This window comes from Macrotis lagotis, chromosome 1 (genome assembly GCF_037893015.1).
Source record: "Macrotis lagotis isolate mMagLag1 chromosome 1, bilby.v1.9.chrom.fasta, whole genome shotgun sequence".
In the NCBI taxonomy this organism is placed as follows: Eukaryota; Metazoa; Chordata; class Mammalia; order Peramelemorphia; family Peramelidae; genus Macrotis; species Macrotis lagotis.
Genome location: NC_133658.1, coordinates 804,004,608 through 804,020,078, shown reverse-complemented (window position 1 = coordinate 804,020,078; position 15,471 = coordinate 804,004,608). Strand labels below are relative to the sequence as shown.

General features: G+C 37.8%; 1 long non-coding RNA gene across 2 annotated transcripts in view; it reads right to left on the bottom strand.

The window, feature by feature from the left end:
• The window catches only part of LOC141508383 (uncharacterized), a 46,574-nt gene that overhangs the window by 17,468 nt on the left and 13,635 nt on the right, over positions 1 to 15,471 (bottom strand). The window contains exon 1 of one of the 2 annotated variants that reach the window (XR_012474393.1): positions 3,106 to 3,232. The exons of the other annotated variant lie outside the window; for it this stretch is intronic. This is a non-coding gene — a long non-coding RNA (uncharacterized LOC141508383). Of the gene's footprint in view, positions 1 to 3,105; positions 3,233 to 15,471 lie in introns of those variants that run through there. 2 annotated transcript variants of the gene reach the window in all.

Genomic DNA, 15,471 nt, shown 5'->3' with positions numbered 1-15,471 from the left:
CATCCACAGTCTTCTGGTCCACTCTGTATTTGGAAATTGTTCCTTTATTTGGTGTTAGTTTGTGAATTTATGATTTAAAAAATATAACATCCTTGGGGCAGTTGGGTGGCAAATTACCTAGCTGTGTGACCTTGTGTGAGCCACTTAATCCTACTGCCTTGCAAAAAAACCCAACATCCTAGCTTATGTCCTCAAGGAATCTAGATCTCTACAAATGTATGCAGATTGTTAGTTATGATTTAAGGAGGGAGGTAGCATCCTGCAGGGGGTAATCTCAGAACTGAGCCTCAAAGCCCCTAGGATCCTTCCACCTAAGACTGGCAAAGCCTGGCAGAATTGTAGAGATAGGAGATGGAATCATGAGTCTGTAAACAGCTGCAGGTTCCAATCAGCTGGACCGTGTGTGATGGAGAACATAGGGAAGTAAGTCTGACTAGGGTGACTTGGACTAGAAGAGGAAGGTCTTTAACCATAAAACCCGGGAGTTTGTAATTTATCCCAGAGGTGAGAGAGAGCCACTCAAACAGCAAAGTAACAGTCACTCATGTACTTTAGCAAATTATTTTTGTAGCTATGCAGAGAATGGATTGATTGGAGGATCTGAATAGAATCAGGGACACTAATAAAGGGGCTGTCACAAGTTTAAACAAGAGATGTTGGGGTGTCTAGGTGGTGCAGTAGATAGAGCACCTGCCCTGGAGTCAGGAGTACCTGAGTTCAAATCCTGCCTAGACACTTAATAATTACCTAGCTGTGTGGCCTTGGGCAAGCCACTTAACCCCATTGCCTTGCAAAAAATAATTAAAAAAAAACAAACAAAAAGAAAGAAAACAAGAAATGTTGAGGTCCAGAATCAGGGTAGTGATGAACTGAGTGGAGAGAAGGCATGGATGTGAGCTATGTCAAGGAAAGATTTGGCCCCTGATTTATGAAAGGGAGATAAACAAAAGTTGACCTGAAGATGATGTGAGGTTGCAAACCTAGGTAGCTTAGAAGGATGGAGTTGAATCAGGATGTATTTGTTGTTGTTCACCCATGTCAGTTGTGTCCACCTCTTCATGTCACCATTTTGGGTCTTCTAGGCAAGATACTGGAATGGTCTGCCATTTCTTCTCCAGTTCATTTTACAGATGAGGAAACTGAGGCAAACAGGGAAAAGTGACTTGTCCAGGGTCGCACAGCTAATAAATATCTGAAGCTAAATTTGAACTCAGATCTTAACTCCACGTCAAGAATTGGATCCACTGTCACCCAGCTACCCTGTAAATTTATTAGGAGGGACAAGTTTACTGGGAAAGATAATGAGTTGTGTTCTAGACAAATTGAGTTTTCCATGCTCACAGGACATCCAGGTGGAAATGTCTAATAGCAGTTTGTATTATGGAACTAGAATAGGGAAGAGACTTAAACTGCATACATAGACTTGAGAGTTATTTGCACAGAGATGAAAATTGAACCCACAGGGCAGGTGAGAATCACCGAATATAGAGAACCTAGGGTACACGTGAAAGGCAGGACATAAAGCCACAGATTAAAAGCTAGAAGGGATCTCAGAAATAATGCAGTCTAGCTCTCATTTTACATAAAAGAAAAAGGACCAAAGAGATTAATTTAATTAATTCCAGATCCTTACCATCATTCTTTCCATTGCACTTCTCTCCCTCTCTCATTATTCAGCCGAAGAAGTGAAGAAAGAAACGATCCGATAGATGAAGAACTAGATGAGAGTAGCAATTTAAAAATCCAAAGGAAAGAGCATGTACCAGCAATGGGGTGGTTAACAGTTAAAAAGAGGTCAAAAAGGATGAGGGTGGTGGAAAGGCCACTGGATTCAACAATTAAGAAATCTCTGGTCACCTCAAAGAGACCCTTAAGTAGTGGGGTCCCAAATATGATCGCAAGGAGTAGAAAATCAAGAGGGAACTGAGGCAGGGAATAAAACTGGACAGATTTATTTTTTAAGGAATTTAATAGATAAGGAGAAACTGAAGATGAGTGGAAAGGGATGATTGAAGTGACAGTCTCTTGGTGGAATTGGAAGAGGGAGGAACCAAGGGCCCATACAAAGATTTTGACCCTATGGAACAAGGAAAGGAGAAGGGAGTGATGGGAGGTTTTGAGGCATATATTAAGGGAAGACAGGGTGATATCTATTTTTCTTAGGAAAACATAAAGCAAGGTCTTTCACTGAAAATGGTGGTGCAATATATGCAAGCAAAAAGAAAGATTATTCCTGCTCTCAAAGAGCTTACAGTCCAATGGAGGAAGGAATAAAAAGATGAAAAATTGAGGGGTGGGGTTAGGTAGGGAGGGGCCTGGTGGCTAAATGGCTGATCTGGCCCTTTCTCTGATATGGAAGTTCTGGGAAGAACTCATCAATGGGCTTTGGTACAATAGTTGACATTTGATGAGGGATATGAGGGATATGAGGAGAAGACAGGTACCAACTCCTCTTTCCCCTTAAACCCTCTCCTTAATCCTTCTACAGTGGATTCATTCATTCATTCAAGAAGAGGATCCAAAGTAGTTGAAAAACTCAAAGAGTTGTAAAAGTTAGAGAATTAAATGGACATTAAGTGCCAGGGAAGGCAATGAAAGTAGATAGGATTTTTCAACAAGCACTAAGAACTAAACACTTTGTTAGGCATTTGTATTCCTCTTTCTGATTCTTATGTCTTGTTTGGCCTTGGGAGGAAGTAAATTAACTTCCAGGGCCTCAAATTTCCTTCTCTGTAAAATGAGGGATTTGGACTGAATAGCCCCTAAATTCCATTCTGACTATTTATGATATTGGGGTTCTTGCTATTGCCAAGCAGTAGCAGTAATAATAGTAACAATAACAATAATAATATAATAATAACCCATTTTCTATAGCACTTTAAATGCATTTCTAACAGGTTTTTGTATGGTGGTGAATGCACAAATTAATTTCCCCATTTTACAGGTGAAGAAACCAAGGCTCAGAAAAATGAAGTGGCTTGTTCATGATCCCATGGCTAGTAAGTGATAGAACCAGTAATTATAATCCAGATCTCCTGCCTTCTTTTTTTTCCCCTCTACACAAAAATCACAGAATTTCAGAATTAGAAGGGACCTCAAATATACCTGAATGTGAATCCCCTCTACTCTGAATTCTCAGTCAATAAAGGTAGATTGCGTTCTGTGCTCTGCCTCTACCTGACGGGATGACAAAGTTGAATTTCGTCTGCATTCTAGGAGGGCAGTTATAATCAGTGCACAGGAACTAGAGTCATGGAGGAAAACAATGCAAATACATGATGTTATATAATTATATGCTAGAGTGATAGCTATATATAACTAGAGCTATATGTAAAGATATAGACTAAACTAGAAGTCAGAAAATCTGGGTTCTAGACCTAGCTGTCCCACTCACCCTGTACCCCAATTTGCTTCATCTATAACAAAGGGCTTAGATTAATTGGTGAACAAAGTCTCTTCTAGGAAGGAATTTGGTTTGGAGACTTGAGGGGTGGAAGAAGATGGACATGAAACCTATCTTCAAGTATTTGGGGCTATCATATAAAAAATTGGATTTGCTCTGTTTGAGTCCTGAGAACAGAATTAGAAGCATTGAAGTAAAGTAAATAGGAGACAAATTTTGAATTTTTATAGGGAAATTCACTTCTCACCAGACTATACTGCTTTTGACTAGACTTTATCTTTTGACTAGACTTTATCATAGTCGTGTCTCTCAGAAACCTCATCATCAGGAAACTCAATACATTAAATTTGATATTCAGACCTCCTTGGTCACTGGAGGTTAGTTAGAACAAAGAATTCCTCCCTAAGCCTCCATTTAAAAAGGCCATCCATCTCTTTATTTCCCATCTGGCTGTACTTTTTTACCTTGGGCTCCATTATAATCACACCTGTGTTCCATTCCAATCCCTAACGCCTTTCCTTTTGTGAGTTTTTTTTTCCTTCATTAGATTGTGAGTTCCTTGAGGTCAATGACTGTCTCTTTATGTATTGTATCTCTAGTACTTGGTAGTTCATGTCACATAGTAAGTAAGGTATCTGATAAATGATTTTTGGCCAATCAATTCACAAAGCATCAACTTACAGCTAACTGTTCATAAGCAGAATGGGCTGCCTTGGACGGTGGTAGGCTCCAAGTTACAGGTGTCTTCCAAAATGAGGCTAGATGAATACTTGTTGGGAATATTTTAAAATGGAGTTCCTCTTGAATAAATATTAGTTGTGACCTCTGAGATTCTATAACCCTATGCCATCTTTTCTGTCAAGAAAAAAAGAAAAAATTTGAACTAGAAAGGATAGTACAAAAATAGCTATTAGGCTGTTGAAACCCAACTAATCAATCAAAAAACAGCTATTGCTGTTGTTGTTCATCATGTCTTGACTCTTCATGACTCCATTTGGGATTTTCTTGGCAAAAATACTGTAGTGATTTGCCCTTAGCTCCTCCAATAAATCATCTTTTGTCAGAATCTCCACTATGACCAGTCCAAAATGGATCATCATGCATGGCATAGCTCCTAATTTATTGATCTATACAAGTCCCCCACCTTGTCAAGTGATCTACAGACAGAAGCAATTTTAAGCATCTGCTATGAACCAGGAACTATGCTAGGTGATGGGGATACTAGTAAATCATGAAACAATCCCTAACTTCCAAGGAGTGTATTACTGACAGTAAGAGAGCATCTCAGTAACCTTGATAAGTTCCATTCAACAGGTCCTGATGATCTACATGCCATGGTAGATAGATAGTAGATAGGATTATTGAGTTCCGTCAATTTAAAAATCTTGGGAGTAGGAGAGAGACCACAGTACTATAGGATGACAGCTATTTTCAATTGTCAAAAAAGCTGTAAAAAGAATGAAACTGGAATATTTGACTTCAGTGCCTGGCAAAATTCTGGAATGCATAATTAAAACAATAGTTTAAAAATATCTAAACCAGAGTTTGTTACCTTGAGGTCCATGGACTTGTATGGGGTTGGTATGAAGGAAAAACTCACATGAATATTTTCACTAACTTGTAATTGAAATTTAGCACTTCCTACATTTGGAATAATAGTTAGCATTTACACAGGCTGCAAGGTACTTTATAAATGGCTTATTTGATCTTCACAATAATCTGGTAAGGCAGAGGCTGTTATTATCTCCATTTTACAGTTGAGGGAACTGAATTAGATGGAGATTAAATGACTTGTCTAGGGTCACACAACCAGTAACTGTCTGAGGTTACATTTGAACCCCAGCTCTACCTGACTCCAGGATTCATGCACGATTCGCTGCACAACCTAGCTATCTCAAAATCATGAATTTAGGGGCAGCTAGCCAGTGCAGTGGATTGAACACTGATCCTGGAGTTGGGAGACCTAACTTCAAATTTGACCTCAAACATTTGATAATGATACTAGCTATGTGACCTGGATAAGTCACTTAATCCCGATTGCTTCACCATAAAAAAAAAGTCATGAACTTATTTGTAAAAAATTGGTGTGAAACTTTTTTTCTGAAAAGGATGCATAAACTTCATCAGACTGGCAAAAGGTTCTGTGAGACAAAATGGTTTAAAAATCCCTGATCTAGAAAAGAAGGGGTAGGGTGGGATGGGGTGGTGGTGAGCACAAAGAGCCAAGATGCCTTCATTAATGGGTCATACCAGAGGAATCTCATCTGATTTTTTTCACAGTGTTAATAGGATAAAAGATCAGGGAGCTATTATAGATGTAGTATATGTAATTTTAGCAAAGCATTTGACAAAGTCTGTCATGTTATTCTAATAGTAAAGATGGAGATTTTCAAATTTTAGTACAATTACAAGCTTCAGAACTAGTTGAGTCTGAGACCTAAAAGATTGTCTTTAATGGTTCCATGTCATCTCAGAGAGGGGTCTCAGGATTCTGGGCTCCTGGCACCAGTGAACTGAGAAATGTTGAAAGTTTCCAGAAGAGAAGCTTTACAAATCTGCAGATGACACAAAGCTGATGGGGGATAGCTCACATCTTCAATGGATCCAAAATATATCTCCCTAGGACAGAACATTGGGTCTGATTGATTTCATCAGTCTGGAATACCCTTTCCCTATGATAATCCTTCAAAGCTTATCTCAAAATCTACCTCTAACTCAAGACCCCTCCTCACCCTCCCTGTTGTCAGGGCCTCTCCTCAAATTATCTTTAACATATTTCACATGTATTTTTATGTATACCCTACAATTCTTAACTTTTTTATGTCATGGACTCCATCGGCAGGCTGATAGACTTTATGACCCTTCTCCAAATAATATTTTTAAATTACAAAATGCAATGAAAATAAAATACATAAATAACAAAATAAGACACAAAGAATTACATATTGAAATACAGTTATCAAAATAATCAAGAGCTGCCACCTTGGGAAGATGACTTATTGGTATATTTCTTCCATCACTGCTTACTTTGCAAAAATGACAAACCAGATATGGCTGGGATTCAGAAATTTGAAATTTACACAACAGAAAAAATACCCCACTGCCTTCAAAAGAAAGAATTGAACATGATTGAATTATAATGTAATGTGTCCTGCCAATATATACTAGAGGCTACACAAGCCCTGCATTCTTTTCCTACTCCTTTAATTGGTTAACCTTGTAAGATGCAAATAGATTAGATAAAGCTTAAAATATGGTGTTAACCCTCTCATACTCAAAAGAAGAAAAAAGCTATTGAGATTGAAAGAAGAGTTTGTAGTGCTTCCTGTCTGGTAAATTGGCATAAAAAACTTACATACTGGTCAGTCAGTCACTAAGCATTTATTAAGTACCTACTCAATTAGCCATTGTTAACTGGTCTATTTAATGCGTCCAGGCAAACTTCATCAACCACTCAGCAAACCTTTATTCAATATTTACCATAAAACAGGCATTGTGCTAGTTCAAAGATATATGAACCCTTTGAAGGGACTTGCATTCTATAGATTAGGGGCTCCTAAACTTTTTTCAATATTATAATAACTTTTTAAGTGCTGCCTGGGATGAGTTTAACCACTTAAATAAAACTCCGAGATTTCTCAAGGTATGAAGAGAAAAGTTTTATTCAATTCTAGAGAATTGGACACCTTGCTCTGCCTTAAACATGGAGACAGAAAAAAGGGGTGCAAGAGCAGGAAATCCAAGATCTATTTATTCTAAAGCAATTCCACCACCCCAGTGACCCATGCTCCTCAGTGAGGAATGGAGTCTTCACAATCTAGATGCATAAATCACTCCAAAGAAAAAGCATATCATTCAAACAGAGACAGGTTCTCCCCCTCCAGGGCAAGGAATGTAGAACCATCTGGACTTCAGTTCAGGTAAGACAGGGTCAGTTTACTCTTTACATTCTGATCAAGGTAACATTAAGTTGCCTGTCAGGGGATGAGGGGTAGAAGGGACATAAGACATAGTTTAACTATTTGTAATCTATAATATTCTACTGATGAAATCTCAGACTTTATCCCATTCAATGTCTTCTCTTTATTTTGATGAGATTTCTTCAAATTTTGCAATATAGACTCACATTCCTGCTACATCTGATCATCATCCTCATTTTCCTTGCAAGTCCACATTAACTCATAGGCATTGTTTCCCTTAACAAGTCCCCTTTTTGTGCATCTTTACAAGGGATCAAGGTACCATCATTAATCTCACACGAGTCTGAGGTCACCTATCTCTAAGTTGTATAGTCCAGAATATATGTACCCTGCTTCTGCACATGTCTAGATATTTGCTACTCCCCAGGCAAATATCCTGGCCATTCAGTTATCAACAATAGTCACCCTGAAGTGAGTTAGCCATATGCCTCTGGCTGGTCACATTTTCCAGCATCAAGAAGTTAAGATAGATGAGAAATGGTGCTGATCAACTGGTCCAGTGTCTCTCCTGTCCTCTCCTGTCCTCTCCTGTCCTCTCCTGTCCTCCCCTCCCCTCCCCTCTCCTCTCCTCTCCTCGAGACTTTTGATGTCCTTCTCCATCTTCTGAACCACTTCCAAAAAAGTCCTCTCCAGCTCAGGTAACTGGTTGAGATTCTGTCTTCTGGTAAAGAAACTGCTTAACATTTTACTCAGATCAAACCACATATTTTCTTTAGAAGACAATGAGATTTTGGAACTTATTGCAATTTACATCTTCCCTTATTGTCATATTGATGCACATGCTTCACTTTAACAATAAACATTCATTAATGTTTTACTGTATGAGGAAATTCCAAATGAGAATGATCTTCCTGACTTTAGCTTGTAACATACATTCAACGATCATCTTAGTTCAGAATACACGGAATTTGGTTTAAAAATAACACAATCTTAGTCTTTGCTTCTTCTGACAATAATGGCTAAAACATCCTTAACTAAAATGAACATTTTCAAAATATTTCCAAATATATCATTGATTTTCCTTTTCCTGATGTACTTATCTGACTCACATTCCTTTCCTTAAGCTAGGTCTTAAAACTGTAATTATCCTAAGAATTTCCCTTTCTTCTTCCATAAACATCCCTTCTAAATAAAACTAAAGAAACTTAATTCCTGTCTTAACATGTAGCTGTTAGTAAGTGTCAGAGCCACACACCTAATACACCTAACCTATCTCTGAATCTCCAATTCACCTAAAACTTCTTTTTCTGTTTTGCTTAGTAGCCATAAAGATGCAGGACATCAAAGGGAAATTCCCTTACAGGTGCTGAATATCCTCTTCCAGGCAGAGGTCATGTGGGTATTCAGATGTCTTAGGCCAGATTTATTCTTCCAGGAGAGACATTATCCAAATGTCACTTTGGGGAAATCAAATCAAAAGGGTCCACCCTCAGTGATACTGAGGAGCTGCCCCTTTGGCTGCACATCCCTGTCCCCTGACTTCTTGGCTTCCTTGGTTCCAAGAACAGACATTTACCCAGCAGCATTTCCTTTCCTGACCATCCTGGTATCTGATACAAAAAAGAAAATTGATTAAAAGTCCCGTGATTTAAAAAAAGTTGTTTTGACCTAATTAGATCTCCAAGTGAATCCACTTCACAATTTAGATGGGGAGGCGGGTCACAATCAATCAGCTCCCTTCCTATCACATATCTACTCTGAGTGTAAATTGCAATGAGCTCCAAAATCTCATTGTCCTGTGAAGAAAACATGTGTTTTGATCTGAGCAAAATGTCAAGTAGTTTCTTTACCATTAAATTACATTAAATAGGGTTACTTTCTAAACATTCAAAAAGCAGTAAAGTTCTCCCAGCATCTGGAGTATTCCTTGAGAGTTTTTAGCTGTAAAGACATTGCCACTGTCTGACCTGATTCCCAGCAGGAGGTCAAATCGGGGAGGGGCTCATTTAGAATTTTTTTAAATGACTTCCAAGGCTGTTTCATGAGCTTCAACACGTTCTGAAAATGTGTCAACATAAAACAAGAGATAATGAAAACCTGCTGCAGGTGTTTGTACTGTATCTCTTTCTATTGTTTTTGAGAGAATAATTTTTCTGCCAATTCTTCTCCTGCTACCTTCTTCTCCCCTTTTTATTCAAGGAAGGAATCTTCCAAGGGGGAACAGACAGGACCTGGTGACAGGGGTGTGGGATGGGGTTTGGGAAGTCAGGGGCTGAAGGCTCTAAATTTAACAAAACAGTAACAAGTACACCACATGATGAACTAGATTTCCCAAAATAATCTTTCTGTATTACAGTTACACCTGGACATACAGATGTACAGGAAGGTTCAACATATCATTTAAAATTTCATGGAACCCAGAGTCATGACCCTTGATAATTTCCCCCATTAACAGTCATTCATTCCAGCTTTGACATCCGTACAGTAAAAGAGTTACATTTCCAAAAGCAGATCACATGTTTGATAACACCCTTCAACATCTTACTTATTGATAAGTCATCTAATTAGGGTTACATACTTTTTAATTTCCTAATCATTTTCCAAAGCTCCTCATATTTATTCAACATCACTGGAAAGGGTATCTTGCAGTTAAGATAAACTGTAAACATTAAATTCTTAACCTACATGAAACATAACATGCTGACATCTCATTTTCTTAAAGCAACATAAAACAACAGCTTCTCTTAAAGTTAACCGTATAATTAAATATCTTTTACACGCAAATCTCTTCTGAATTTTTGCTTTATAACTTATTTTATCTCTTCTTCCAATTACACTTCTATTGTCAAAGAAAATAAGATCCTCTATGAATGTTAGTTTTATGTAATAATTCAAAAAGCCAATGTACACTTATTACACATGACAGTGTTAGTTATTTGTATAATTTGCTCTTTTTAACAGATAATAAATGAGCTACATTGATCTCACATATCAATATCCCCTTTCATAAACATAAGGTGAAGCAAAAAGGTTTTCACAAATTTTCCGTGCCAAAAAGACCTAGAGAATTATAATCCATTGGCCAGATATTTTCTAGTTTTTTTCCTCGTAACAAATATCTACAAATGTGATAGCTGAAACTTTAATTCATTCATAATTTGTTATTACAAACAATTATAAAATTTAAAAAATTATAGCTTAAACTGTTCTTATACAAAGTTTACTACACAGCATATTTCAATTCCTTTTGTTTTCTTTACTCCCCAAAACTTTAAAAAACAAAGAATTCTTTTTTTAAAAAATATTTTTATTTAAGGAAATGGGGTTAGAATGACTTGCCCAAGGTTACACAGCTAGGCAATTATTAACTGTCTGAGGCAGGATTTGAGCTCAGCTCCTCCTGAGTACAGGGTACTCTTTTCACTTCACCGTCTAGCTGACTACCCCCAAAAGAAATTATTAAACTGACAATGCCCGAACAGCTATGTCTCTTTTTGCATTTTAAGTATATTTCTTCTATGGAAGGAAGGGAGTGAAATGCTACAATTTCAAACATCAAGACTACTGATTGAACCACTAATCCTGCTTCTAAATTCTGTGAAAGGCAACTTGTTTATAATATTGGCAATCTCATGAAGGAAGGGAAATAATGGAGGGGGATATGTTTTATAGTTATTTACTTGTATTCTCTGCCTGACCATGCATCTTCCTTTCCTTCTCCCCATCCCCTTCTCCAAGCTATGAGACAAGATCAAAGAAGTTTTAGTACCTTGCCTCTCCTAGAAAGAACTCCAGGTAAATCTCTGCCCTCAGGCACAAAAGTCCCTATCAACACAAGGGATCCTTGCCTTAGTCTAAATGGATAAAGTCTTTGATGTACCACCCCTCCTCTACAGTCTTTGACCTACCACCCCTCCTCTACATCTCATTACTTCATCTTTGTTTTTTAAAATTTGTTTTTATTGAAGATATTGAGTTTTACAATCCCCCCCCCATCTTGCTCCCCCCCCCCCCACGGAAAGCAGTCTGTCAGTCTTTACTTTGTTTCCATGTTGTACCTTGATCCAAATTGGGTGTGATGAGAGAGAAATCATATCCTGAAAGAAGAGACAAGAAGTCTAAGAGCTAAGAAGATCAGACAATAAGATATCTGTTTTTTCCTAAATTAAAGGGAATAGTCTTTGAACTTTGTTCAAACTCCACAGCTCCTTATCTGGATATGGATGGCACTCTCCTTTGCAGACAGCCCAAAATTGCTCCTGATTGTTGCACCAATGGAATGAGCAAGTCCTTCAAGGTTGAGCATCACTCCCATGTTGCCCTTAGGGTATATATAGTGTTTTTCTGGTTTTGCTACAAAGAATTCTTAAAACCAATTATTGCTAAAAAAAAAAGTCCCTTCTTATAACTACAAGAATTTCTTTATACTTCTCTTAAATTCCAAAATTCATATTCAAATTAGCTTTAAATGATTTTCTTTTCAAAGCTTAAAAAAGTTTCCAAATTCTTATCTTTATTAGTGCAATTCTAACTTTTCAGTGCTCTCACTTAGGAGTGCTTTCTATGCATACTTTCTATCCAACATTTATTTATATTAGAACATTCTATGTTCTGGGAATTGGAGATTCCCCACAATTTGAAATATCAAAGTCAGATGTACTCATTCTCTACCTTTACTGTTTATCATTACTCACTCCAGATTCTTCCCAAATACATGATCTACATTCCAATCAGTGTCAAATATTACCTTCCCCTTGTTTAGTTATTCTAAAGCTAAAGAACACATTATTCACAAGTCTGTCCTGACTCCCATGACTCTGGAGGGGCCATAAAATATCAGAATCCAAACTCAAACTTTTTTTTTAGAAACCCCTTAATTCAATAATAACATAATAAAATTAATATTTACCTAACAATTGTTTTTTTTATCAAAATTTTCACTTTTTACTTTTCTAATCTGTTTACTGCCAAGCATGGCAAAAAGTAGCAATTTAAGGCAATTTTTAAATCACCCCAACCTCATATAAACACATATCTCCCTATAGACTTATAGTTCTATACTTTCTTCTTTTCTTACAATGATTTGTAAACCATTTTCCAAAGTTCCCAAAATCCATCTTTTGTATACAGAGTCAACGCTGCTGAAAACTTCTGTTTACATGCTTTTGCCAACTTCCATACCTAACAAATGGTTCAAAAAAGAAAACCCCAGTTGTCTCTATGTCTGGATTTTTTTCCAGTACTTTCAGAACTTCTTACTCAGACTGTACAACTCACATTTTCCCTCAATATCGTGTTCCACCATTCGTTTTCATTAGCTCTTCTTGATTTTAATTCATATTTTTCTGAACCAGAATCACATAACTTATAGAGCTATATAAACCACAGATATGATTCAACTTTTCACAATACATTTTTCATTCCAAGGTTTTAATATTTAACATTTTTTGATTACAACTGCTAATAATCCTAGAGAAGGCAAACAGCCATTCAAAAATCCCTTAGCTTAATTGTAATATTCCCTGCCTCCCTTCTTCAAATAGAGTAAACTGAATAACTTTATAGAGAGACCATCCTAGATTCTTTATTGGAGGAGAGGGTGTTGATCTTCTATTCTTCAATACTTAGAGGTTCCATAATTTTCTGTTATAACTAACAATACCTGAAACTATATTTTTAAACTCCTGAAGCTCTAATGATGCCATATCATTCTGGGAAAAGGTTAACTAATTAGTTTCCCCTATACTGGCATATCTTGGTAACCACATTATATGCTTTAGGATTAACTTGATTCTCTTGTCATTCTGAATTTGTTTTTCCCATAACTTTTCCAAATTAAAATATCATTTCTTTCCATGATTTCTTTGTTTACATATTTGTGTCTGTCACTTCAAAATACACTTACTTTACTAATTCTTCCTGAAGTAAATCTCTCTCTCCTGAAAGGTGGAGGGAGGAGGAAACACTCTGGCAGCACAGAATCAGGGAGAAGGGGGAAGAGAAGGGAACATAAACCAGGAATGGGGAGGCCCTTCTCATAATAGTAAAATGACAGGGTGAGCAGTCAATTTAACACCAAAATCCATTCCTTTTGAAATAAAAATTTAAAAAAGATCCCTCTTCGAAGTGCTGAAGAGACAACACAGGGGTGAAGAGGGAGGTTATCGTATTGCCCATTGTAACACAGGCAGAAAGCAGGCTCAAGGGGAGAGCCAGTGAGGGCATTAGATGAATACTGCCTAAAAATAAAGAGCAGCAATTTAAATGAGGCAACCCAAGGAAATTTGGAGGGGAACTCGCTGACTCCCCTTTTAACAAGTCATTGCAGGAACCAAACACAATAGACAATGTAAACACAAAAAGACAGACAAGGCACAAGCACAGATCACAGAAATGCAACAGCAATTTTCCAAACTGAGAATTTCCACACATATCAACAAACACAGGCCAATGGCAAATTCCTGACTTCTCAGGAATGCTGTGAGGGGAGATTTCAGTGTCCTGTCCAACAGTCTCTCCCTCCCAAAGGCCCACCAAGTCCGTTCCTTCTCCGATATCCTTATTTCCCCATACAAGACAACAATCCTAAATCATTTTCTTCTTACTTTTCCCTTTATATTTTAGTCTTATTTACCATGGGGACTGAGCTCTTCCCATTTTAAATATTGACAGAGACCTGTCAGGATCAAGTGCCCTTAGACCCAAGTCTCTTACACCCATTCGGGGAGGTTACCCCTAACCCTCAGTCACCCAAATAGTCCTGACCCTCCAGGAATTTAGCAGATTCCAAGGTCTTACCTTCTATTTGGCCCATGCACAGAATTACTGACTGCTCTCCACACTGAACGATCAGGTTTTCTTCGCTGCAGATTTTGCTTTTCTCTTCCTATGAGTCTCTGAGCTTGGGGGCACTTGCACAGAGGGGAAACCAAAACTCCCAGAAAATGACAAACTGCAAAATTTTGGGCAGGGACCCCCTTTTTCTCAAGTTGTGAGAGGGCAATGGTCACCAATGGGCATATAATACTGAGATGATCCCCCAACTGTGTGGGATGTGTTTACCCATTTAAAAAAAATTCAGAGATTTCTCAAGGCATGAAAAGTTTTATTTAATTCTCAAGAATTGGACACCTTGCTTTGCTTTAAACATGGAGAGAGAAAAAAGGGGTGCAAGAGCAGGAAATCCAAGATCTATTTATTCTAAAGCAATTCCACCCCACCCCCCCAGTGACCCATGCTCCTCAGTGAGGAATGGGGTATTCACAATCCAGATGCATAAATCACTCCAAAGAAAAAGCATATCATTCAAGCAGAGAAAGGTTCTCCCCTTCCAGGGCAAGGAATGTAGAACCATCTGGAATTCAGTTCATGTAAGACAGGGTCAGTTTACTCTTTACATTCTGATCAAGGTAACATTAAGTTGCCTGTCAGGGGATGAGGGGTAGAAGGGATAAAAGACATAGTTTAACTATTTGTAATCTATAATATTCTACTGATGAAATCTCAGACTTTATCCTATTCAATGTCTTCTCTTTATTTTGATGAGATTTCTTCAGATTTTGCAATGTAGACTCACATTCCTGGTCCATCTGATCATCATCCTCATTTTCCTTGCAAGTCCACATTAACTCATAGGCATTGTTTCCCTTAACAAGTCCCCTTTTTGTGCATCTTTACAAGGGATCAAGGTACCATCATTAATCTCACACGAGTCTGAGGTCACCTATTTCTAAGTTGTATAGTCCAGAATATATGTACCCTGCTTCTGCACATGTCTAGATATTTGCTACTCCCCAGGCAAATATCCTGGCCATTCAGTTATCAACAATAGCCACCCTGAAGTGAGTTAGCCATATGCCTCTGGTGTTTCTGTCCTCTGGCTCAGATTAGGTTCTCTAAGTGAATTCTTCTATGTTTGCTCAACCCCTGAAAACCTTTTAGCTGGTCACATTTTCCATTATCAAGGAGAAGTTAAGATGTACACATAGATGAGAAATGGTGCTGATCAACTGGTCCACTGTCTCATCTTTCCTCTCCTCTCTTTCTCCTCTCCTCTCTTCTCTTCTGTCCTGGAGACTTTCGATGTCCTTCTGCATCTTCTGAATCTGTTCCAAAAAGTCCTCTCCAGCTCAGGTAACTGGTTGAGAT